Source organism: Xenopus laevis, chromosome 6L (genome assembly GCF_017654675.1).
Source record: "Xenopus laevis strain J_2021 chromosome 6L, Xenopus_laevis_v10.1, whole genome shotgun sequence".
Classification (NCBI taxonomy): domain Eukaryota; kingdom Metazoa; phylum Chordata; class Amphibia; order Anura; family Pipidae; genus Xenopus; species Xenopus laevis.
In genome coordinates, this window is record NC_054381.1 from 39,828,281 (window position 1) to 39,855,599 (window position 27,319).

The 27,319-nt window shown below is 40.9% G+C and overlaps 1 protein-coding gene and 1 pseudogene across 1 annotated transcript in view; both read left to right on the top strand.

The window, feature by feature from the left end:
* Window positions 1-1,390: 1,390 nt before the first annotated feature.
* On the top strand, window positions 1,391-14,474 carry LOC108718866 (annotated as a pseudogene).
* Window positions 14,475-17,078: 2,604 nt separating this feature from the next.
* Window positions 17,079-27,319, top strand: part of LOC108718865 (ATP-binding cassette sub-family B member 5) — a 112,287-nt gene continuing 102,046 nt past the window's right edge. Inside the window, exon 1 of the mRNA XM_041565967.1 lies at window positions 17,079-17,837. The gene's annotated coding sequence lies outside the window, so the exon portion shown is untranslated. The remainder of the gene's footprint in view (window positions 17,838-27,319) is intronic.

Genomic DNA, 27,319 nt, shown 5'->3' on the forward strand with positions numbered 1-27,319 from the left:
ATCTGGAGATTTGGGGGGGTTTAGTCGCCCGGCGACTAATCGTCTCTTCTTTGGGGTGACTAATCTCCCCAAACTGCTTCCCCGTGTCTTCTGCCTGCTTCAATGAAAAAACACCTACGTCAATGCACTCGCGGCACTTCGATTTCCAAAGTTTACTTGTGAGGAAACTTCGGGCTACTTCGGAAATCGAAGCGCCACAAGTGCATTGGCCCTTACCCTAAGCCTTTAGGTGTCTATTGTCTGAATTGTGAAACTCATTAAAATGTCTGTACAATATCATTGCTTTAGACTTTTGTTCAATGTTACACACGTTCATAAAGTAGAGTTTTAAAAAGGTTGAGTTGTGCGACCTATGTATTTACTCTGCATCAGGTCCACGACCCCCTCCCTTGTGTGGCCCCCACATATGGCTGCTGTGACTGATTAACTTGTTTAAATTTCAAATAAATCAGAACTGAGATGAACTGGCCCCTGCAGTGGGCGGACTCGTGACATCAGTGGGCGGGGCTATGATGTCAGTGGGCTGACCCGTGACATCAGTGGGCGGGCTATGACTCAGACTTGTCAATCAAGGGAATCCCGCCCGGTTTTCGTTATTTGGAAAACCGGGCAGGAAGTATAGACCCGGGCAGCTCCTCAAAATACCGAGCTGTCCGGGTCAAAACCGGACAGGTTGCAACCCTAACCCAGGCCCCCCTGGGCACACCCAGCTGGATCACCATCCAGAGGCCAAAGAGGAAGAGGCCACTCCTTACACACACTATATTGCAGTGTGGCAGGAAGTTGTCACTACACCTCTTGGCCAATAACACTGAGCTTAAACTCAAATGGATACATAGGTTTTTGCCTAGTAACTAAGGATAGGGGTAGGGCCTTAAAGCCATAGGGACACGATTAACCCCTATGGGCCCCTACAATTGCTTTAAAACACTTTAATTTTCTGAATACACAGACATTGAATATAAAACCTTATAACTTTAAGTAATTTTATTGTGGTTAAAATGAGAAATAAGCTGTTGTTGGAAATCTATTGGCCCCCAGTGTGAAAATCAAAAGGTGTGAGCTGTTTTATATTTGATATTTTACTTTTGTGAGATAGTTTGTGCTTGTTTACTCTTGGCTGCGGCACGATGGACAACTACTTGCACTGCTACAGTAAAAATAATTGAAACTTAATAGAATTATGAAGGGATATTTATCATGGGCGTTAGCATGGAGATGTGCATAAATTAACTCTAGCCTACCCTTATCATTCTGAAAGTCAGGCTTATTAGTACAGTATCTGGGTTATTGTTGGCTGAAGTGTCTCGGGTGTCTCTAAAACAAAAAACAAACATTTCACTCATTGGATTACTGTGGATTAGTGATACGGGGGGATGGAGTGTGAAAGTTTCAGAAACAAATGCTCAGGAACTGCCCCTAGAGCAGAGTCACTCCTCTCAACACTCCAGCTGAGCAGATCCCAGGCACCGGCAGTCTCTGATACAGCCAGGAGCACACAGGTTTGTACTTTATCTCATAAGTCTGGGGGGTATATGTGCAGTAAGTCCATGGGAAGGAATGGGACAGATAGTGTAAAACTGTACAGTTCTCTGTGTCACTTCTCTCTATAAAGCAGGTTGTACCAGCTGCAGTTTCTCTTGTAAAGGGTATAAACTTAAACTCCAGTAATGCATGCAGAGATGCCCTCTTGTAATCGCTGTTCCACAACTCCCAGCATGTCATATATCCCCAGGCTGCAGAACATTTGATAGAGAACAAAGGCTTGCATATGCCAATATTCACAGACACTTTCTTTGAATCTTTTATATAGTTTCCAAAACTTGATTAAAACATGCCCCTGTGAAGGAGGGGAATGCGGGATTGGCAATACACAATGTTCTAGAGTGCATTTCCTGTTAAGAACATATTACATAATTTTATTTAATTGGAAAGTGAAAAAATATGAGAGTGTGTTATGTATCGACTGTTAATGTAATGCCAGTAGATGGCGCTGTTACATCTTAAACTGAGATGTGTCACTCTGCTCTGCTGATTATTGTTTCCCAAGTATATGCCTCTCTATCTCTCTTATCTCCTAACTTGTTGGCAGTTCAGCCATGCTTTCCTCCTAGTAAAGTTTGTTCTACTCCCAGCTACTGTGAACGTTTTTTGTACTACTACAGGGTCCAGAACTTAATACTGGCTACGAGGATTGGGATATAACCCATAAAAAATCTACAACTACAAGATCCCAGTGAGTAAAAGGGAACTTAAGAGACTTTATAATTTCCATAATGGTGTCCCTGGGCCACATAGAGGAGTTTGGCATTGCCAGGCCATCCTCCTGGGATTCCTATGCAGAGAGACTACAGTTCTTTCTAGAAGCAAATAAGGTGACAGACCCTGTGCAGAAACGTGCAGTTCTGCTGAGTGTTATAGGCTCAAAGACTTATGAGATTGTTCGCTCTCTGGTATCCCCCACTAAACCCAGTGACTGCTCATTTGAGGAAATTATTAAGCAGCTTAAAAATCATTTTGCACCCACAACATCTGAAACTGTTAAGAGGTTCCACGTTAACAGACGCAGCCAGCAGTCAGATGAGAGTATTGCTGCCTATATAGCAGAGCTGCGCAGTTTGGCAGAAAACTGCAATTTTGGCAGCAGCTTGGAATCCTTGCTAAGGGATCGTCTTGTGTGTGGGGTCAGGGATGCAGCACTGCAAAGAAGGCTTCTAGCAAAGCACAACCTAACCTTTGCTTTGGCCCAGGAGGAAGCACTTGCTTATGAGGCTGCATCTGCACATTCCAAGGAGATACAGGCCTCTGCCAGTTCAGTTATTGCACCAGAGCTGCATCAAGTGTATAAAATGCCAGCATCAGCACAGGTATCAGATCCAGTAAAATTAAGGTGCCACAGTTGTGGGGGAGGTCACCTGCGTGGAAACTAATTTCCAAAATGCTGTGTGTCACAAATGCAAGCGCCGCGGCCACATACAGAGAGTCTGCCGCCAAGTTGATAATTCACAGAGACACAAGCAAGCCAGAGCAACTCCATCTGGGGATGCAACACATATAGTAAAAATCCAAAATGACACTACTGAGAAGGACGCAGAAACAGATATTTATGTCTCAGAAATTATAAATAGTGTTTAAAATGAGCCAATGCACAAAAAGAAATTCACTGATGTAATACTACAAGGATCTAAATGTAGAATGGAGGTAGATACAGGCTGTGTCTATTCCTTAATTTCAGAGGAAACTTTCCATGCATTATGGCCCACTAATGGCCCACCTATTTTACCATGTGAAGTTAGACTTGTGGATTACAATAAAAAGCCTGTGGATGTTGTGGGCGCCTGCTTTGTTAAAGTCCACTATAGAAAAGACAGAGGAAAACTACGCCTCATTATTACAAAAGGACACAGAGCAAGCTTATTAAGAGTAGAATGGTTTGAGCCCCTAGGAATTCAATTAACTGGAGTAAATTATGCAACGACAGACTCTTTGCAAAGTGTCCTCAAAGACTTTAGCAGTGTATTTGAAGAAGGCCTTGGCAAATTTACGGGCTCACCAATATCATTCCTGCTGGATCCCAAAGTTGCCCCAATACGCATGAAGCCACGACCTGTACCATTTGCTCTCCGTCCAGAAATAGATGCCGAAATAGATCGCTTGGTGCAACAAGGAGCGCTAATTCCAGTAACCCACCCAACTTGGGCCACCCCGATAGTGCCTGTACTGAAGCCAAATGGAGAAGTGAGGATATGTGCTGACTATAAATGTACAATCAACAAGGCATTACAGGAACATCCATATCAAATTCCTGCTGTCAATCAGATTCTCAGCACCTTGGCTAAAGGAAAGTTATTTGCCAAACTTGATTTGGCTCAAGCATACCAGCAGTTACCGGTGGATGATGCAGCTGCTGATGCACAAACAATTATCACACAAAAAGGAGCATTTAAAGCTACACGCTTGCAATTTGGAGTTTGCATTGCACCAGGTGTGTTCCAGAAATTGATGGATGACCTCCTTTCCAGCCTGCCAGGGGTGGTGCCATATTTTGATGATGTCCTCATTGGAGCAGACTCTATTGAATCATTAACTGAAAGGGTAAGAGCAGTATTACAGCGATTTGCAGATGCTGGGTTAAAACTTAAGAAAGAAAAATGTGTTTTAGGAGTACCAAGTGTTGATTTCCTGGGATACAAAGTTGATGCAAATGGAATACATCCAACAAATGCAAAAGTAAAAGCCATTCATGAAGCTCCAGTTCCCAAAAATAAACAGGAGCTGCAAGCATTTCTCGGCCTTTTAAATTTCTACCATTCCTTCTTGAAAGACAAAGCTACTGTGGCTGAGCCACTACACAGACTACTGGACAAAAATTCTACCTGGAAGTGGTCAGCCCTGCATGAGCAGTCTTTCAAGGATGCCAAGAGACTTTTATCATCAGACAGTGTGCTAGTACATTATGATTTGCATAAACCTCTTAACCTCACATGTGATGCTTCTCCTTATGGAATAGGGGCTGTTTTAAGTCATACAGTAAGTGGCGGTCGTGAGGCTCCCATTGCATTCTATTCATGGACCATGAGTACCACAGAGAGGAATTACGCTCAGATTGATAAGGAAGCTTTAGCCATTGTGGCAGTGGTAAAGAAATTCCACGAGTACTTGTATGGCAGAAGTTTTGCTATAATTACTGATCACAAGCCATTATTGGGTCTGTTTAAAAATAATGGGCCTACTGCGCAGATACTTTCTCCACGCATGCTGAGATGGTGTTTATTGCTAAATGCATATGACTATGAGTTGCAGTACCGCCCAGGAAAAGAAATAAGTAATGCAGATGCTTTAAGCCGTTACCTGTACCTGTAAACACTCCTGATTTTCAAGTACCAGCCTTGTCTGAGGTCCTCATGCTAGAGTCATTACCTAGTCCCCCTCTGCAGGCATCAGATATTGCCCGAATGACAGCTACTGACCCAGTATTGTCTCGAGTGTTGAACTGGGTATGGAGGGGGTGGCCAAAAATAAGTTTAAAGGAAGAGTTCACACCTTTTGAGAAACGCAAACATGAACTCTCTGCATACAAAGGTTGCCTTTTGTGGGGAAATAGAGTGGTAATTCCCAAAGCAGGGCATAACCATGTTCTTAAAGCCCTACACGAGAGTCACCCAGGCATTGTAAATATGAAAGCCCTTGCTAGAAGTTATGTCTGGTGGCCTAAAATGGATGAATGTATTGAAAAATGTGTAAAAAGTTGTGTCCCTTGCCAGACCAACCGACATGCCCCTGCTAAGGCCTGGGTACATCCATGGGAGGTGACGCGGAGCCCATGGTCACGGCTTCATATCGATTTTGCAGGGCCTTTTCAAGGTCAGACATTCTTCCTTGTGGTTGATTCCTTTTCCAAATGGTTGGAAGTTGTTCCAGTGGCATCTGCAACCACCCATGCAGTCATTCAAGTGTTGCTGAAGTTGTTTCCCACCCATGGACTCCCAGACACTATTGTATCCGATAACGGAGCACAGTTTACATCATCAGACTTCAGAGCATTTATGGAAAGTAACCTTATTCGTCATGTTACAACAGCACCATTCCACCCATCCTCAAATGGACTGAGCACATGGTCCAGACTACAAAGGATGCATTAAAAAGGATAATTGATGGTGACTGGAATTATAGACTGGCAAAGTTTTTGTTGCAGCAGCACATAACCCCTTCTGCTAGCACTGGCTGCAGTCCTGCAGAACTTGTGATGAACCGACGGCTTAAAACCTGTTTAGACAGACTGCATCCCGACTTGGCTTCTGATGTACAAAATAAACAGGAAGATAAATTCTATAAAAATGCACAGACCACCACAGTGAGGATGTTTGAAGCAGGCAATAGTGTGTATGCCAGAAATTATGCACTGAGACCAAAATGGATACCAGCAGTCATTGTTGAAGCGAAAGGCCCTGTCTCGTACAAGGTTAAGACTGCCGTGTTATTCGAAGACATGTTGATCAGCTGCGGAGCAGACTAGGGGACAATGTTTGTCCTAATACAGAGGGTAACCATGGCCAGTTTGGATTGCAAGGTGACTTAACTCCTCTAGCTTTTCCAGAGGAAGAGATTCCTGCAGCTGAACAGACAGTAGATGTACCTCAGGGTTTACCAGCAGATACTGAGACCAATCCACAAGGAGAGGTCATCAGTGTCCCAATGGAGCGGCCCAGAAGGGTCATTCAAAGGCCCCGCCACCTAGAGGATTATGTTATCTAGGAGGGGAGGGGTGTTATGTATTGACTGTTAATGTAATGCCAGTAGATGGCGCTGTTACATCTTAAACTGAGATGTGTCACTCTGCTCTGCTGATTATTGTTTCCCAAGTATCTGCCTCTCTATCTCTCTTTTCTCCTAACTTGTTGGCAGTTCAGCCATGCTTTCCTCCCTAGTAAAGTTTGTTCTACTCCTAGCTACTGTGAACATTTTGTGTACTACTACAGGGTCCAGAACTTAATAGTACCCGCACTCACAGGACTTAAAATTCAGACATTACTTTATTTTAGAGCAAAAGACTAGTCTTTTGCTCTAAAATAAAGTAATGTCCTGTGAGTGCGGGTCCTTCAATTTGCTACGGAGATAATTTGTAGATTCTGCACCCAGGCATACTAATGACTTTATCGTGAGTGCCGGTACTGCTGTGGAATGTGTATATATATATATATATATATATATATATATATATATATATATATATATATATATATATATATATATATATATATATAAATTACACAAAGTTTTACCCCAGCACTCCAATATAGAACCCCAAGAGAAACCTATTTTTGCACAGCTGAACTGTAACTAGTAAAAAAGACACTTTTAGTTACAAAGTTTGTACAAAATATGCATAAGCTGACGCGCCCCGTCAAGGCAGTGTCCATGCGTCAGTCCTACCTAAGTGAAAAAAGTGTTATTTTTGGGGGGAGAAAGACCATACCTGCTTTTCTCTTTATTTAGCATGATCTCTTCCAAAAACACCATTGGGGGTTGGGAGAGCAAGCATTAAGGAGAGAGCCACCTCCCCATACTATAAAATAAAACACAATAAACTGCAGCTCATCCCTTTTTATTGGGTGCACGTGGGTGAGGCTTGATAAACAAATTACACAAAGTTTTACCCCAGCACTCCAATATAGAACCCCAAGAGAAAGGACTGACGCATGGACACTGCCTTGACGGGGCGCATCAGCTTATGCATATTTTGTACAAACTTTGTAACTAAAAGTGTTTTCGCGAAACGGCGAAAAATTCGCAAAACGGCGCCGGCGTCTTGTTTTTGACGCCGGCGCCCGTTTTTTGATGCCGGCGCCTGTTTTTCCGACGCCAGCGCCCGTTTTTGACGCCGGCGCCCGTCTTTGGCGCCGGCGTCCGTTTTTTCAAAAAAAAATTGCGAAACGCGCAAATTCGCCGCAAATTCGCGCCTGGTGAATAAATTCGCCCATCACTAGTTAGGGGCATAACTACCAGGGTTACAGGGGGTGCGATAGCGTCCAGGCCCACATTCCCCTTGGGGCCCTCCGGGTGCTCGCGCCAATGCAAAGGCGCACCGAAATCTGCATCTGGAGGGGGTGGGAGGCCCTCATTAGTTACTTTACTGACGTCATACAAGTGTAGCACACCTGTATGTTGCCCTGAGAAATGTGTGATTAGTGTGACTGGCTTCCAGTATACCCTGGGCAGCCTTAGACTATGGACAAATTCCTTAAGCTCCCAGTGAGGTGCAATATTACCTTGTTGCTTCTCAGACGAGCAGATCACTGATTGTTTCTGAACTTGGGCCAACCGGGCTGAAATTAATTGAAGTCGTATTGCGTCTTCAAACAATTTCTTTATTGAATAAGGCAGTAAAACTTTGTCACAGCATCCAAATGGTGACGTATTCAGATACATTTAGTGCAATCAGTGGAAATCCTTCATACTTTATAATACATTCAGATCAGTCCCTCTTAGGGGGAATAGTACAGCCTGTCTTAATTTTCACCCGGCACTAGGAGTCCCACGAGGTATATTGCTCCTTGGCACTTTGCCTGCTCCTGAGCTCACCCACTCGTGTCCCTGCCTGGTGGCTTGATCACCGCAACGGTGCTAACCACAACTACTCTCCTTGTTGGAGCCAAATAGCTGCTCACTAAATACACTACATCTAACGTTCAATCCAAGAGCGACTATTGCAAAAATTCTGCCACTAATTAAAACTGTCCCTAACCAGGGCCTGTTACTGCTAAGACCTAGTCCTGTAACCACCTTCTCGCAAGGGGGGATCCAGGAAATGAGCCCTGAGCTCTTGTGCTCTCCCTTTTATATTTACCAACTACCACCTAATGTGCAAACAATGAACCAGATCAAATTACTAATTTCCCCAGGCAAGGGAAATAGCTGCCTAGGATGAACAAAGGACCAATTTAGGTGACTAAACTGAAGAGGGACTGCCTGAGTAAAAGTATACCAAACCCTCAATATACCTGTTACAAGATGCAAAAAAACCCTTTCCCTGCTTTTTAGCTAATACTACATCCTTTGTAAAAATATTCATTTTCCAATCATTTTTAAATGTAACATTTTCCATTTTTTCTTTTAAATAGGATCACTTCTCTGGATCATTTGGAATTCCATAATGTTTCATTCAATTATCCAAGTCGTTCAGACGTTGGAGTGCTCAGAGATTTATACATTAAAGTAGAAAGTGGCCAAACGGTGGCATTTGTTGGTAACAGTGGATGTGGGAAGAGCACTTCTGTTCAGCTCCTACAGTGATTCTATGACCCGCAGGAAGGAGAAGTGGTAAGATCCAATGGCAATTCTGCATTAACATTGCCTAATTATCATGTATGCATGGGGCGTAACTATAGAAGAAGCAGACCCTGCAGCTGCAGGGGTGCCCAGGGGGTATAGGAGGCCCCATGTGGGCCTAATTAATTACAAGTTTTAACATATACAGTCATATGAAAAAGTTTTGGAACTCCTCTCAGCCTGCATAATAATTGACTCCAAAAGATAACAGTGGTATGTCTTTCATTTCCCAGGAACAGTACAGGGGGAATAGTACAGCCTGTCTTAATTTTCACCCGGCACTAGGAGTCCCACGAGGTATATTGCTCCTTGGCACTTTGCCTGCTCCTGAGCTCACCCACTCGTGTCCCTGCCTGGTGGCTTGATCACCGCAACGGTGCTAACCACAACTACTCTCCTTGTTGGAGCCAAATAGCTGCTCACTAAATACACTACATCTAACGTTCAATCCAAGAGCGACTATTGCAAAAATTCTGCCACTAATTAAAACTGTCCCTAACCAGGGCCTGTTACTGCTAAGACCTAGTCCTGTAACCACCTTCTCGCAAGGGGGGATCCAGGAAATGAGCCCTGAGCTCTTGTGCTCTCCCTTTTATATTTACCAACTACCACCTAATGTGCAAACAATGAACCAGATCAAATTACTAATTTCCCCAGGCAAGGGAAATAGCTGCCTAGGATGAACAAAGGACCAATTTAGGTGACTAAACTGAAGGGGGACTGCCTGAGTAAAAGTATACCAAACCCTCAATATACCTGTTACAAGATGCAAAAAAACCCTTTCCCTGCTTTTTAGCTAATACTACATCCTTTGTAAAAATATTCATTTTCCAATCATTTTTAAATGTAACATTTTCCATTTTTTCTTTTAAATAGGATCACTTCTCTGGATCATTTGGAATTCCATAATGTTTCATTCAATTATCCAAGTCGTTCAGACGTTGGAGTGCTCAGAGATTTATACATTAAAGTAGAAAGTGGCCAAACGGTGGCATTTGTTGGTAACAGTGGATGTGGGAAGAGCACTTCTGTTCAGCTCCTACAGTGATTCTATGACCCGCAGGAAGGAGAAGTGGTAAGATCCAATGGCAATTCTGCATTAACATTGCCTAATTATCATGTATGCATGGGGCGTAACTATAGAAGAAGCAGACCCTGCAGCTGCAGGGGTGCCCAGGGGGTATAGGAGGCCCCATGTGGGCCTAATTAATTACAAGTTTTAACATATACAGTCATATGAAAAAGTTTTGGAACTCCTCTCAGCCTGCATAATAATTGACTCCAAAAGATAACAGTGGTATGTCTTTCATTTCCCAGGAACATCTGAGTACTGGGGTGTTTTCTGAACAAAGATTTTTAGTGAAGCAGTATTCAGTTGTATGAAATTAAATCAAATGTGAAAAACAGGCTGTGCAAAAATGTGGGCACCCTTGTAATTTTACTCATTTGAATGCATGTAACTGCTCAATACTGATTACTGGCAACACCAAATTGGTTGGATTAGCTCGTTAAGCCTTAAACTTCATAGGCAGGTGTGTCCAATCATGAGAAAAGGCATTTAGGATGGCCAATTTCAAGTTGTGCGTCTGCTTGACTCTCCTCTGAAGAGTGACAGCATGGGATCTGTTTTGATAATTGTTTATGTTAATGAGGGTTGTTATAGAAAAAGAAGCACATAGGTGGGGCCAGCTCCAGAGAGAGGAGAAACTGAGCTGTACTGTCAGAGAGCCATGCTTCTTTCCTGCACTGTATTTTAATAAATAAGTTGCTGTTGCAAAATGGTTACACACAACCCAAAGATCACTTCCAAAGACCTGCTGCAGATGGTGTATCTGTACATTGTTCTACAATTCAGCGCAATTTGCACAAAGAACATCTGTATGGCAGGGCGATGAGAAAGAAGCCCTTTCTGCACTCACCCCACAAACAGAGTCGCTTGTTGTATGCAAAAGCTCATTTAGACAAGCCACAGTCATTTTGGAACAAAGTGCTTTGGACTGATGAGACAAAAATTGAGTTATCTGGTCATAACAAAAAGCACTTTGCATGGCAGAGGAAGAACACCACATTCCAAGAAAAACACCTGTTACCTACTGTCAACTTTGGTGGAGGTTCCGTCATGCTGTTGGGCTGTGTGGCTAGTTCAGGGACTGGGGACCTTGTTAAAGTCATATTTTCTTAAGGGTTTTTTTCTTTGACTAATGCACAATGCTGGGGAGGGGCAATGCCAGGCAGTTAAGGGGAGCCTTTTTGGTTCGGGGGTTGAGTCCTACTTTAAGTCAGCTCTACTGTTTGCTGACCCTTGCGCTATTCTATCATAGCTACTCATATTTTGTGGCCTTTTTTTTTTTGGAACCATTGTACACCAGGTAATAATTGGTGTTGTTTGATCCAAGTCTAGTAAGCCATAACAACAGTTTAAAAAAGAGATACTGACACCAGAAATTAAACTCTTTCATTCATTATATGAAATATATATAATAGGCACTGATTATATTATATTGCCTTTGAAAGCTACTTATAACTTTGCCATAAAGTATTTGCACAATTACCTGTCTGAGGCCCCATGTTCCTGTATGAGGGGGCTGCCATATTTGTGCAGCAGGAGTCTGTTAGCATTAGAATCTCTAACTGACAGGCTGAGATATGACAGTCAGGTTGGCAAAACAGTCAGGCTTAGGAACTTCAAATAACAATTACTTACAAAAACAGACCTCTCAGCAAAAAACAATCAACATGACCTATAGGTAACTTTTAATGTGCATTCATATTTAAAAAAATAGTTTTTTAGTGTCAATATCACTTTAACCCTTTTCATGGGAGTTATTCCTGCAGACTCAGGGCCTGCTGTTCAGGCATCTGTGCTGTGTAACATGCTGTATGGCATCAGCTTGCCACTAATATGTCATTCTCCTATATACAGCTGTTTGATCATGTGGATGCCAAATGCTTCAATGTCCAGTGGCTCCGTTCTCAAATGGGAATAGTGTCCCAAGAGCCTGTCCTGTTTGACTGCAGCATTGCTGAAAATATCGCCTATGGAGACAACTCCCGCACTGTGTCTATGGATGAGATACAAATTGCAGCCAAAGCGGCAAATGCCCACTTATTCATAGAAGGACTTCCTCAGGTAATTTATATGCTTTTACTGTATAATAAAAGGTTTAATGTTTGCTACAGATCTAATAAGCTGTAGTCCTCCTGAGGACGGCAGTTTAAGGGACATTTGGGAAAGCTAATTCAAGCATCAATGCAAACTATTGTATTGTCCCTAATATGTGTTTTGGACAATAGTCCTTTATGGATGTTTTTAAACTTTGATTTCACCCAATGGTTAATAACTTTTTAATAGTGCACAGTTATTTCTCTTTACATGTACAGTGTAGCCTTTATGTCACATGGCACATGTTTCTCCCATCATTCCATGCTGTCCCTCTTTTTTCTTCTGTTATTTTTTCTTCCACCTTCTTTCTCATTTTCTATTCTTCATTGTACCTGTACTATGGGGGGGGGGGGTTGTGGATGCACACCTGAGGCCAATTTCAAAAAGTTTAAAGCCCTGTCTAAATAATTCAAGTAAATATGCAAGTGAATGTAATTTTGAAACAGGGTTTTTTTGTTACAAAGTTATGATCATAATATTGATAAGCCACCATACCACGTCAAGGTAAAACCCCACATGGTGGTCCCTAACTTATTTATCTCTAATCATAGTAAAAAAGGAATATTACCTCTCTGTATAGTACCAATTCTTAATATAAACATCTCCTGTGCTTTGGTTTCAAACTCTGTGCTAAATCCTCCCCCGCCAACTGCTGAGCGGCTTTTAAGAGGGAGAGACTGCCTTAACCAACGCCCATTTTAGAAAAGTAGAAGTCAGGTGTTGTAATTAAAAACAAAGTAAAGTGATATGTGCAGTTGCACAATAGTGTGTATACATGTATAAGTGAAATGTGAAGGTGTGTATAATAGTGAAAAGGGAAAAGTGTATGTGTATTTAGGAATGTGTATGAATGTAAGCATAGAATAGAAGAGTGTAAAGGATTCATTTACCTGTATCAATATTTTCTAAATACAGCATACAGGTATGGGACATATTATGCAGAATGCTCAGGACCAGGGTAAGGGATCTTTTTGTAATTTGGACTGCAATACTTTAAATACTTCAAAAACACATTTAAACATAAATAAACCCAATAGGTTTGTTATGCTGCTTCCAATAAGGATTATTTATATCTTAGTTGGGATCAAGTACAAGTGGGATCAAGTGTTTTATTATTACAGAGAAAAGGGAAATAACATTTATTTTATTATAATGGAGTCTAAGGGAGATGACATTCCCATAATTTGCAGCTTTTTGGATAACATGTTTCAGATAACAGATCCCACACCTGTATCACATTTTTGTTTCTGATTTTCATTCCAATGTCATTTATTTTGTTATCTGAATATATATGACACTCAGGTTGGAGGAAAGGGAAGCCAACTATCTGGGGGACAGAAGCAGAGGATAGCCATTGCCAGAGCACTCATCAGGGCACCGAAAATTCTACTTCTGGATGAGGCCACATCTGCACTAAGACAATGAGAGTGAAAAGGTGAGAACAGAAACCATCTGTATTGTCTGTATTATTCATTTCATACATACAATTACCTCTTTGCTACTGTCACATGCTGCAGGCTCTGCCTTTTGCTTATAGTGTGATAGAACGGTTTGTAAATTTTATTGTACAGGGTCCATGGTAAAGGAGAGAAAATTGCAGCACAAACTACTAATCTAGGCTGCCAAACATTTCATAAAAAATAATTGCCGACTAAGGGTCTGAGGTTATCAAGTCTAATCACTGGGGGGGGGGGGTGCTTTAAAAAATTTGCACCTCCCAGTGATTAACCATTTTCTTCTACTTTAAAGTAACTGCTATAAATTGTTTTAGAGACCTAAGCCAAATAGGGCACATAGGTCGATTTTGAACATTTCACCACCAAGTTTTTAGTAGGCCAAACATCCAGGACCCAAAGTCAATGAACCATGAGTGGTCAAGAACTGTCTCAGAACATAAGCATGGGTTATTGGTTTAAGAAAAGTAAAACTCAGAGTACTTAATATATGTAATTTCATGAAAACTGTTAGAAAAGCAACAGAATGAAAATATATATATATATATTAAGGTATATTTTGGATGCAAGTACAGTATGTGTTTAGCAGCTGTGGGGAGGGGTACATGATATTTCTCACAATAAGTTGTGTGTTTGTCTCCTGTAGGTTGTACAGAAAGCCCTTGATCAGGCCAGGGAGGGAAGGACCTGCATCCTCATTGCACACAGACTGACCACCGTACAGAATGCTGATATTATTGTGGTTATGAACAAAGGAAAGATCATGGAACATGGAAGCCACCAAGAGCTGCTCACCAAACGTGGTGCCTATTATCATCTTGTCAATGCTCAAACTATAATCTAATATAAATTGGAAATATATATGTATAGGTCAAACTATAAATGCTGCAGTATTAATGTAAAATTGGTTGAAGAACTTTAAGCTAATTTCTGATTGGTTACCGCCATAGACGGAGGGTGATTTTTTTTGGAGAGGCTAAAGATGGCCATACTCAGATTCTCTGCTTGTATAAAAATGATTACCCCTACTACCATCTCCTACTGACTTCATTGGGAACAACCAGTGGTTTAACTAGCACTGACCAGGCCCAGATGCAGGATGTGCACCCTGGCCCTTTCCCCTCCGGACAAATGCACAATATCTTCAGAATGCATATGTGCAAACATTTCTGCAGTTGCAGCCAAGGCGGTGCGGGACCTGTTGCACCCCTGTTAGTTTGCCAATGGGAACCATACAGAGTGTAGTCTAGGGGTGGAAACATTTTCATACCAGGTACTTTCTATGAAATAAGAGACAATGGGTAATGGCACCTATTATAGTGGCACATTTTATACAGTGGGAGACAGTGGACACGCACACCATTATATGAAATGGGAGGCAGAAGAAAATTAGGATTGGATGTATTCTGAGCAAATGAATTGCCAATTTAAAAGGGAATTATCAAAAAAATTAAATGAATTAAAAGGAGAAAGAAAGGCCTATTTACTTGGGGGGGCAAAAGTTAGGCACCCCAAGTGATTGTATATACTTACCTGAAACCCCAGGTTTGCTCCTATCAGTAAAAGACTTTACAGGTTCCAAAGACCTGCTGCAGATGGTGTATCTGTACATTGTTCTACAATTCAGCGCAATTTGCACAAAGAACATCTGTATGGCAGGGCGATGAGAAAGAAGCCCTTTCTGCACTCACCCCACAAACAGAGTCGCTTGTTGTATGCAAAAGCTCATTTAGACAAGCCACAGTCATTTTGGAACAAATTAAAAGGAGAAAGAAAGGCCTATTTACTTGGGGGGGCAAAAGTTAGGCACCCCAAGTGATTGTATATACTTACCTGAAACCCCAGGTTTGCTCCTATCAGTAAAAGACTTTACAGGTCCGGGGTTCTTCCATCTGGCACCACGGAGTGATCGGCTTCCATCTTCTTCTTTCTTCAAATTTCCTGGGGCAGACGCATACACAGTTGAACGAATTAGCCAACTTCTTAATTAAAGTTAGGCTTTTCACACTACTATGCATGCACACTGCGCAAAGAAAGAAGAAGGAATAGATCGCTCCGTGGTTCTTGCTGGAAGATCCCCAGGACCGGTACAGTTTTCTGCTGATAGGAGCACCGGCCCGGGGTTTCAGATAAGTATATACAATCACTTGGGGTGCCTAACTTTTGGCACCTCCATGTAAAGCCTTTCCTTCTCCTTTAATATAAGCTTCATTATATTGAAATAAGAAATTTTCTAAAAACAATCAATTAAAAAATCTGAGCCATTTCTGAAATAATCGTGTTACTCTTCACGCTCCCCCTCTCAGTGTGTTTTTCTCATCGTTCTGTCTTCTTGCAAGAGTTTGGAGTCTGATTTTGTATGACATGAATCCAATATATTTTATAAGGTTGTTCCTTTTGCCTAGAAGATGTATTAGAGCTCACTTTAGTAAAATCACCAGAAATCCTGTTTCTTAACATGCAGAATGTGTGCCACAGTTAGTTATTTTGTTATATTTTGTTTGTGCTGAAGTTAGTTATTTGAATGAGGTCTAATATATCTGCTAGGAACAGGAGCCCCCTAAAATATATATTGGATCTAACTGCCAATGGAAATCTCATAACCAACTCCTGCAGAATTTTTAATGGATTATATTTAGAAAGTTTCTTATTTCTGTATGAGGAACCTTAAAGAGATACTGTCATGGAAAAACATGTTTTTTCCAAAATGCATCTGATAATAGTGCTGCTCCAGCAGAATTCTGCACTGAAATCCATTTTTCAAAAGAGCAAACAGATTTTGTTATATTCAATTTTGAAATCTGACATGGGGCTAGACATATTGTCAATTTCCCAACTGCCTCCAGTCATGTGACTTGTGCTCTGATAAACTTCAATCACTCTTTACTGCTGTACTGCAAGTTGGATGTTATCACCCCCTCCCTTCCCCTCCCCCCCAGCAGCCTAACAACAGAACAATGGGAAGGTAATGAGATAGCAGCTCCCTAACACAAGATAACAGCTCCCTGGAAGATCTAAGAACAGCACTTAAAGGACCAGTAACATCAAAAAATGAAATTGTTTTAAAGTAATAAAAATATAATTCAGTGATGCCCTGCACTAGTAAAACTGCTGTGTTTGCTTCATAAACATTACTATTGTTTATATAAATAAGCTGCTGTGTAGCCATGGAGGCAGCTATGAAAGGCTCAAGTTACACAGCAGATAGCAGATAAGCTCTGTAGAACATAATGTTATCTGTTATCCATTACTTATCCTGTGCCATATAGCCGTTTTTCAATTTCCGCCATTGCTACTCAGCAGCTTGTTTATATGAACTATAGTAGTGTTTCTGAAGCAACCACATCAGTTTTACCAGTGCAGGGCAACACTACATGGTATTTTCATTACTTTAAACCACTTTCAGTTTTTGGTGTTACCGTTCCTTTAATAGTAAAAGCCAAGTCCCACTGAGACTGATTCAGTTACATTAAGTAGGAGAAATAACAGCCTGCCAGAAAGTAATTCCATCCTAAAGTGCAGGCACAAGTCACATGACTGGGGCAGCTGGGAAACTGACAAAATGTCTAGCCCCATGTCAGATTTCAAAATTGAATATAAAAAAAACTGTTTGCTCTTTTGAGAAATGGTTTTTAGTGCAGAATTCTGCTGGAGCAGCACTATTAACTGCTGTGTTTTGGAAAAAACATGTTTTTCCATGACAGTATCCCTTTAAATATCCCCTTTAAAAAGATAGGATAAATGCAATACCAATTTCAGTAATACCATGAGAACATACATTAGGATACATGAAGTGCTAATGTGACATACTGCATAAGAGCCTCAGGGAATATGTTAAGTTAAACACAAAACTAATGTCATGTACAAAACCCTCAGCACATATATCAGCAAAATGCACTAATTTGATGCTACACCTGAACTATCACAAAATAATAAAAAGTAAAAAAAGAAAAACACTACAATTCATTAAAAATAAACCTTTTTTTAAAAAAAAAAAGAAATGAGATAGTTCACGTGCAAGGGTGATAGGGATGGGGCTAAAGCATTTGCTGTAAGTGACCTGCAGCCCTCAGAATGTATATATTACCATGTCAAGAGTACAATGAATTTTGCTGCAAATATTCCCAATGAGATAGGAGTAAATATTCCAGCTCCTTCTTACCGGTATCATTTCAACTAATGCTTTCAGCCAGTAAAGTTCACACAGCCCCTCCTATTTCCGCTCCTAATTGGTACATGTTACTGTCTGTAAAGACAGCTGCGCTCTGATTGGATAAGATGCTGACAGAAATAGCTAGAGTGCAGCTGATCTCTACAGCATTCACAGTCTGAAGGCAGAACCGAGGCTTCCCATCCTGTTTAAAGGACCGGCACAGTCAGCAAGGGAGCAGGTTTTTTTTAAGTTTTACTTTTTATTTTAGGGGTCAAACGGTTTGGGGAGGCTTAGCCTTAATTAAAATCTGCCCATGGTTACAGCATTAATATAGTTGCCTTAAAGTTACCACATGGGGGCTTTGATAACAACTTTCTTTGGACTGTGAAACAAATGAATATTCCTGCAGCCTAATTTCTGGTATGTGGCATATAGGTCTTTTGTCATGGCTACGGCCACTGTAACTGGGCTCAGTCTTTAGTATCAGCTGTGTGCCTTTGTGTAAAATAATGTAACTTCTTTATTTTGTAGTAATTGCACACACTGCAGTGATTAGCGGCTAGAGCCTATAAACAAGGATTGGAAAAGCTGCCCTGTAACTGTAGCATTGAATGAAAAAGTGAAGTTCTTATCAACAGCAACCAAATACTATTATTTTTAATTGCACTAGACTAGAGGAATCAATGCCAGTATTTGATTGGTTGATGTGGGTTACACAGCTATGTTTTAAATGTGCCCTATTGTGTTAGTTAGCTGAAGGTTAAGGGCAATCACACATGTCACCTATTGGTGACAAAGCACTAAGTGTGTCCAGAGTCTGACTTGGCTAGTGGTACAGTGGGAAAAAAACCAGGCTGAACCAGGCCCTGTGTAACTATGGGTATTCCCCCCCCCATCTCATATAATAACTGCAAGTCATTTCAGGAACATGGAGAGGGGGTGGCATTGGATGTCCAGCCGCTCGGAAGAGCTTGCAACTGGGTGGGGATGTCACCCCGATGGGCACCAGGCACCCCAGTCTGACACAGAGTGTGTCATTGTCCTTAGGATTCCTGCTTGAGGAGGTGTTGATCTGACAATGTATGTTGTACAGTGTTGCTCTTGTGGCAGACACTAGACATTTGGTGCCAGGGTCACTGAGGATCTTTGAGCCCTGCTTGGTTGGTGTTTATGGCCCCATAGATATCAGTGGCCCCAGTTAGGGGGAATGTGCACATTTTTATGACTTATAGTTACTTTAAGTATCTTTCAAGAGATGCTGCTCATTTTTTTAAATAGGTATTTGAAAGAATTGGATTAGCAGGTATATTAATTGAGATGTGTTGATGCTCCTCAACATAGTCGTTCCCATATGAAAATGGGCAATGATGGACCATTGACTACTCTCAGCATCTTACTTACTGTACAAGTAAAGGCTGTTAATAGTTTAGCAACATCTAGGGGCTGTAGGTTGGCCATGCATATTGCTGGAGTTTACTCTCTCTATTTGGACATTATGAATAGGAATGTTGGTGTCTGCTGTGATTTAGCACATCAGTACATGGAGGGATTTGATTAGAACGTTGGATAAATAACAATTAAGATTCCTGCAAAACAGTTTTGTGCCCTATTGGAAATGAAGGTCATGAATGAACACTGACCTTTTTAGATGTATTAGAACCCCTTGTACAATTTAGTTTCCCACGGGACAAGCTTACTGTTGTACTTGTGCTCAGTAGAAGCTGGAAGTTTCAGCTACAGCTAAAGTTAGGCAGGATTTCGTTTTGGAGCTGTGTTGCTGACTGAGACAACTGACATTGGGACCTGAAGATGGCAGGTTGTCAGTAAGTCTAAATATATCCCTTTAAAGCTTTCACTCTTATGGGGAATCACAGTCTCAGTTTCAGGTGAGGAAAACTGCACCCATGTAGCTTAAAGGGATACTGTCATGGAAAAACATGTTTTTTTCAAAACACATCAGTTAATAGTGCTGCTCCAGCAGACTGCTGCACTGAAATCAGTTTTTCAAAAGAGCAAACTGATTCTTTTTATATATATAATTTTAAAATCTGACATGGGGCTAGACATATTGTCAGTTTCCCAGGTTTCCCCAGTCATGTGACTTGTGCTCTGATAAACTTCAGTCACTCTTTACTGCTGTACTGCAATTTGGAATCATATCACCCCCCCCCGGCAGCCCATCAGCAGAACAATGGGAAGGTAACCAAATAACAGCTCTCTGGTAGATCTAAGAACAACTCTCAATAGTAAAAACCATGTCCCACTGCAACTCCTTCAGTTACATTGAGTAGGAGAAACAATAGCCTGTCAGAAAGCAGTTCTGCAGTACAGCACTGGCTCTTTCTGAAAGCACATGACCAGGCAAAATGACCTGAGATGGCTGCCTACACACTAATATTACAACTAAAAAAAATACACTTGTTGGATTAGGAATAAAATTGTATATGGTACAGTGAATTATTTGCAGTGTAAACAGTGTGATTTACAGATCAAGCTTATATGACTCCAGTAGTTGGCCCTGAAAACTGCAGTAGAGAAAAAAAAGAAGTGTCCTATTGCATTACTGGGGAGGGAAACCTTAAATGTCACATTTTATAATAAATATAGATGGACACACCAAACTGCACACCAATGACATTTAATTTTGCTTGTGTTCATGCATGTCTGCTTTCCTGGCTGTTAGTTATAACAGTAATGCCATACCATTATATGATATATGGGTACCAGAACTGATAATGAGGGACCTGTCTGAACCATTTCCCATGTACTGCTGTGTATCTGGGTCTATTCCTGTGAATTTTGTCTCATTTTAAATGAGAGTAACATGAATATCTGAATCTTAGTCTGCATACCTCCCAACATTTTAGAAGTAAAAAGAGGGACAAATTTTTTTTCCCGCATGTAGCGCAGCAATTTTTCGACCACACCCCTTTCTCTGGCCACACCCCCTAATTACCATGTTTGTTTTACAAAATTTGGCAGGTTATGAAAGTTTGAAAATATTTCTCCTTATCTAAACTGTGTTTTTGTGTCTCAAAATTGTTACAAAGTATCTTATTTGCACCTGTTAGCTGTTCTGTGCTCTCTGCTAAAAGCCAATTAAGTGAGAAACTTTGTTTATTTTTATGGCTGTTCAGTGCAGAGAAAAGAGGGACTTTCCAGTACAAATGAGGGACTGCGGGTTGAGCTGTCAAAAGAGGGACTGTCCCTCCGAAAAAGGGACAGTTGGGAGGTATGAGTCTGGTGTTAGCTCCCTCTTTGTAAGCAAACATTTTTATAGTTGCCACAGGCTACATGTGCACCTGCTATCACATGAATCATTAATCCATAGATCCCAAAGATATGAGACTGCACTACTGAGCAGGGGTATAATTAACATTATGACTTTGGTTAACAGTCATTTTGTTGTTTTTTTTTTCTTTGCCTTCAACATGTCCCATAAGATCTGTTTAATAATATATTTTTCATTAATTTATAAATGACAAAACATGTGAAAGTCAAAGTAGCCATAGGATCTGAGTCAGTTCATGATCAATCAAAATTGAACCAATGACCTAGATGTTTCTTTTTTTATGTCATAATTCATTTTTATGTTAGGATTGTTTTTTTCTGTTTTTAAAACAACAATAAATCCTTTGGTTTTATATATCCGTTGTTTCACTTGTTTTTTTCAGCATTTTATTCAACAAGAAAAGCTACTTTTACCACTTACATCCATTTGAAAAAGCAGAACAGTGGGAAGTTCACAAATATCATAGTTAGCTTTGTGGCTGAGGCTGAAGTGACTACAGGCAATACACTGCATTGGCATAATTATAATTTAGCAGAGGGGAAGGGGAATCCAAATACAGTTTGACGTATAAGCATATAATCTCAGAACTAAAGAAGGACGGCACTCCGGTAAAAAAAAGCAGGTTTATTGCAGAATCCTGCAGATTTACATGGCCTTACGCGTTTCAGGAATAAGATCCCTTAATCATAGACTTACAGGGTGAATCATACATGCGCATTATATACAAAAAATCTATGGCGACCCCTATTGGCCACAATCACATATCACAGTTAAAATCACTATTTGTGTCAATAAAAACATGTAATGCTCGGTTAAAATCTCAAACTTAATAAAAACAAATCTAGACCCAGGGAACTCTGTGTGCTTGTATTTTCAACTATTTATTGCAATGCTTACTATAAATTATGTGTCCTTAGCTTGCATAGTCCATTTCTTGTTTCCTATTATACCTTTCCACTTTGTTATTTATAACTAATTATTAGATCTTCATCTCAATAAAAGTGCAAATATGTCCATAGTTGCCTCATCAAGGGGATTACCATCATCTCCTATAATTAATCCAATCCCCATTAGGTGTAGATGAATACACATTTAGGCGTGGAGTGGAGGTTCATGTACAAAATTGATGGAGTCTAATCAATAAATGTAAATATCTATATATCTCACCATATCACCAACTCCAACGTCAGAATTTACTGTACTGTAATATTTGTTTCCCACACTTGTCATTTATCAATTGTGGTAGAGTGACTAGGAAAAGGAGGAAAAAGGTCACTCTAGCCTTTAATTTTGCCCCAGGGACTGAGATAGGCTCCAAGAAGGGAGTTACTAAACAGAGAATAAGTGCTCTGTTTAAAGACTTTAGTAGCCAGGGACTCCATTCCGCAGATCCAGTCCAGAGATTGGAGTTCACCTTCCACAGGAAAGCTGTCCTTTGGAAAGGCTATTTAAAGTTAATTGGAATAGGAGAGTGTGTCTCTCAACAGGGCACAGCAGGCAGGAGACCTGGCTGTGTGAGGAACTCCCATAGGAGCTGGGGGTGCTGCCTGTTACTGCAAGAAGCAGAGGGAGCCCGTGACTCTCACAGAGAGTATTGTGAAGAGAGTACTGTGAAGAGAGTGAGGAAGCCAGGAGGCTGAATAAACACTACAGGAAGGAGTCCTGTGAGTACAGGGGTGAGCCAAACTATTTCTTGTGCTGGTTGTCCACAAGGGGCCGAAGTCTAGTCAGGGACTGCTTCAAAGTGTGAAGGTAGTGCCGAGTGGGCTAGGTTTTTATTTTATGTTTTGTTTGTATGATACAATGGTGACCCCTGTGTCCGTGCATTATTGACAGTGTTTGTTGGAAAGTGGGAAAATAAACCTTTGTTTTCCTTGAAGAAGCTGTGTGTCCCTGTCTTTATGCTCCTTTTTCCTATGCTGCCTGCCCACCATTGACTAATCCCCCTAAAAGTTACGTGTTCAAGCCGCCAGCTTGTCACACAATATAAATATGCAATATCATGTCTCGTGTTCAGACCCTTCGGTATTCTTGTTTCCAACTTAAGAATCCAAAAAGCCTCTCTTAAGTTAAGAGAGCGTATTGGATCACCACCTCTTAAAGGTGTCCTCACCTGTTCAATAACCTTGACCTTCAGATCCTGAATGCCATTCGGGGAGCATAATACGAAATGTTTGCCCACAGGGGACCTCTCATCCTTTTTGTCAATTGCCCTCATGTGCTCCCTTATCTTTTTAGGCTGCGGGTTGTGCGTCCCACATATTGCTTCTCGCAGCATTTGTATTCCAACAGATATATTTTTTGGCCTTCCAGTGACATTTGATTCAAAGTCTGGCCCTGTAGAAATGACTGTGCATGTCTTGCAGGATGTGGCCCCACTTCTATAGGTTCCTTTTACTGAGAGCCAACTGCCCCCACGGTTCCTTAAAACTGAAGTAACTAAACTGGGTGCTAGAATCTTCCCTAATGTGGGAGCTTTTTTTTTGAAACACATCTAATGTCCATCAGTACCTCAGCTAGCCTGGCATCATAATATAGTACTGGAAGATGTCTTCTAATGATGCCACAAATCCTGCCATATTCCTCACTATATTCAGTGGTGACGTAAATTTGATTCTTCCCCTTTATCCCTGATATCTCTTCCTTATGTTTAAGGACTTAACGTCTATTGTGACACATGTATAAGTGCCCAACCATTTTATAGTGGACAATCTATCTAACAAGTGTCCTGAATCTCTGATAAATTAGTCCAACTGAGGAACCAAGGGCTTCAAGCAAGCGTCCACCCAATCTGAAAGGCCATCATTGACTGACCCTATACTGGCCACGATAGGCCTACCTTCAGGGGAAGACAATGATTTGTGTATCTTTGGGAGGTGGTGGAATATCAGGACAATCGGCTGGGATCTCACCAAATATTCCCTATCCAGAGGATCCACCACCCCCAACGAAACTCCATAAGAAACCAGTTGCTCAATAATCTCCATTTACTTGCTTTGTGGGTTAGATGGGAGTTTTAGGTATGTGTCGCAATGATTTAACTGTCTTTTGGCCTCAGATATATAGTCAGTGATGTTCATAACCATGGCTGTATTATCTCTTAAGGTCCCCTTAGACGCAAAGATTTCTCTTGCCGAACGACCGATTTTAGCGAAGTCTGACCAATCTTTCAAAATAGTAGTAGTAGTTATTGGGATTCGAACAATCGAAAATCTTACGATTTTTTGGCCGACATCTGTCAGGAAATTGATCAGCCAGGTTAAAAAATATTTGTCAGTCCCAGTGCAATCTATCTATCCAAGCAGGCAGCTACCCTTTGTTTTCCTGGCAAATTGGTCTTTTTAGTTGATGGTCAATTCGTACGATCGTTCCGAGATAATCGTGGTCTCACGATGATGATCGGATCTTTTAAAAATCTCAACATCTATGGCCAGCTTTAGGGATTTTATGACTATTCTTTCCTCACTGGAAATATTCTCTGGAACCCTCTTTGATCTGTTGGAGCTTAATTTCATTAGGTCACCTTCCACGAGATCCTGAAAGGTGTCCATCGGTGTGCACCTAGATTGTAGAGGACTGAAATTGGATAACATTTTCTTAGACAAAATAACATGGCCAACAAGTTCCCTTGGGCCTCAGCTGTACTTTCCCTTTGTAAACTGTTTAAGTCGGTTAGGCAACATTGTTCCTGAAAATAATTCAGTGACCCTTTTGAATCCACTTTCAGTTGCTGTGTGGCCTTCCCCTGTTTAGTATGGTCATAATTTGTCCTTGTTCCACATGGCCCAAAATGCCTACGTAGAGTTAATTTTCATACAAACTTGTTGACATCCAGTAAAATGTTAAACAATCTAAAAAGATGTGTGGGATCAAATGATAAACCGTTTCTTAGGATCTGCTCTTGGGATGAGGTTAAAGAGACTGATGATATATTAACCACATTTAATAAGTCCTTTTGTTGCTTCTCGGATTTGTCCTCAGCCTGTAATGTCCCTCTCCAAAGTCTTCCTCCTCCTCTCCTAGTCTTCTTTCTGCCTGATGGCTCTGTCTGGACCATTCTTTCCTGTCCATTTTTTTGCATTTTGGAAATGTGTTCTGGCCATAGTAGTTTTTGTCTTCCTAAATTTCTTAGATGTTTCCGGATCTTCCAGGTCTGCTTCAGTCGGGTTTCTCCTTTTACTACATAAGGATGTCGACTCAATATCCTCAGTGCAAAAGGAAGTTTCTTCCCCTGAATCACTTGAGACACTCGAGAAGGAGACAGATTTATTACGATTGTTATTTTTTGACCTGTTTCTCAGAATAGATTTAGGTTTATTCCACATGTAGACCATATCGTTATAATTGTCCATCTTGTCCCTTTTTAATTTACATTTCTTCTGGGCACTCACTGAGGACTCTAGCTTTAATAAATATTCCTTCAGTTTCATATCCAACCTATCAAAGCCAGGGGACTTGTCTAGAGTAGTTAGATGTACTTGGGATTCTTTGATCCCTTCTCTAGTACTAGACAGTTCCTGTTGTTTATGGTTAATTATAAGGCCCATAATTTCCATAGAGCACTTAGACAGGACATCATTCCATTTATTGGCAAAGTCAAAATCCTCCCTGGCAAACGTTGGGTATTTTTTTAATCTAAGTCCCCTCGGTATCCATTTTAGGGAGATATATTTCTCAAGGGTTAAGATACCCCAACATAATAATAACTTGTATGACATCTGTTTCTCCAGGGTTTTGAACAATGTATACACCATATTAGTTCCTTCATCATCAACCTAACGTATGTAAAACGTAATTCTGTGGTATTTGTCGTTAATGCCTGTATAATGGTAATAGGAATTATTACTTAATGACAGTCAATGACAGTCCCAAATCCCCCAAGACAGGTAAAGGAGCTCAGCTATTTTACTTTATAAGATCAAGTGTCGTATGTTATCCGACTAGCCGTGATAAGTAATGCGACAGTGTATAGTAGCATAAAGCAATTCAAACAGTAAAAGGCACGTTACAGGATCCGCCAGGTGATAAGGACCTTTCAGTTCGGCACCATGCCTGTTTAGCTTGTGTCCAGTGGTGACTGGGTAAGCAGAGTTCTATCTGACAAAAATCAGGCTGTCGCTGGGGCTCCGACCCTGGTACATTCACAGTCAATGCGGGGTCTGGAAGTGCGGCTCCTCTATTTCCGGGGTATCTGCGTGTCACGTGCTGTAAGCACTCCGCAGTGTAAGGCTTGTTCCCGGCCCCTTTGCTCCTTCAATTTAGGAAATCTCTTCCCGGGTGAGCAGAGGCATATAAGCATAGAATAAAATCTCTTTACTGCCTTCAAGGTGTCAATGCATTAATATGTTAGATTCACCAACAACACTAGATTTTTGGACTCCGTGGCCATATTTAAACTGCATGATGTACTGACTCATATTGGTGCTCTCAATGAAAATTGTAACGGTCATATACACCTTTCACCACTTTTCACCATATTCCCACATAAATGAATAGGAAATTCTTCACATATGGCAGATTGTGAGGTCAATATGGGAATGATTGGGAGCACTCACCTATATCATCTGCATTTGCTATAAAGAGAATATTCACTATTCACCTGAGCGAGTGTAGACAAGGGAGGGCATTCTAACTTTGAGCGCAATTGCCTTTTTTTTTTTTTTCATAATGCTGCGTCCTTTCCCAGAATTCCAACTTCATTGTGGTCACAAGGGGGTTTTGTGTCTGACCCAGTTGCATGGGATGTGTTAAAATGAACGCACCTTGCCATAATTTGCGCTTGTGGATGTACAGTATATGATCCCTTTTATGTTCCATAGTGTTTAGATATTGGGTAGAGAAGCATAACCTTTCTATACTTACCCCAGGATTCAAAAACTAATCACAGAACGTTTTTTTCATTCTTTTGCCATTGTTGTCCTTATTATGATGTTCTGTCGCTCCAGACATCACTTTTATCTATTAAACTGCCATTGTCGGCTGGCATTAAACCATTCTCTTTTGTCCATACTACAATACACAAAGAAGTATTCAGTTAGTAATCCCTTTAAATTAGTGACATTTAACAAGATTTCTAAAGTGACTATGGGGATAGGCATCTGTCCTAACTATCCTGTTTTTCCCATTTTAAATTAACAGGATTAATTCATTAATATCAATTAGGATAGTAGAGAGCAATCACAAGGCAGTACTTAGGAGCAAATCTCTTTTATTTCACTCTGGCTTGTTTTGAGTCACATGAACCCTTTATCAGGTGGGAACAATACATTTATACAAAATGTAGTACAAAATGTCAGCCCTCACCCACAGAAAGTATCCACCTCCCATTAGGTAAAGCTAGTGGCTAAAGGTGGCCATAGACGCAAAGATCTGCTCGTTTGGCTACATCACGAGCGGATCTTTCCCCCGATATGCCGTATGGCCGAACG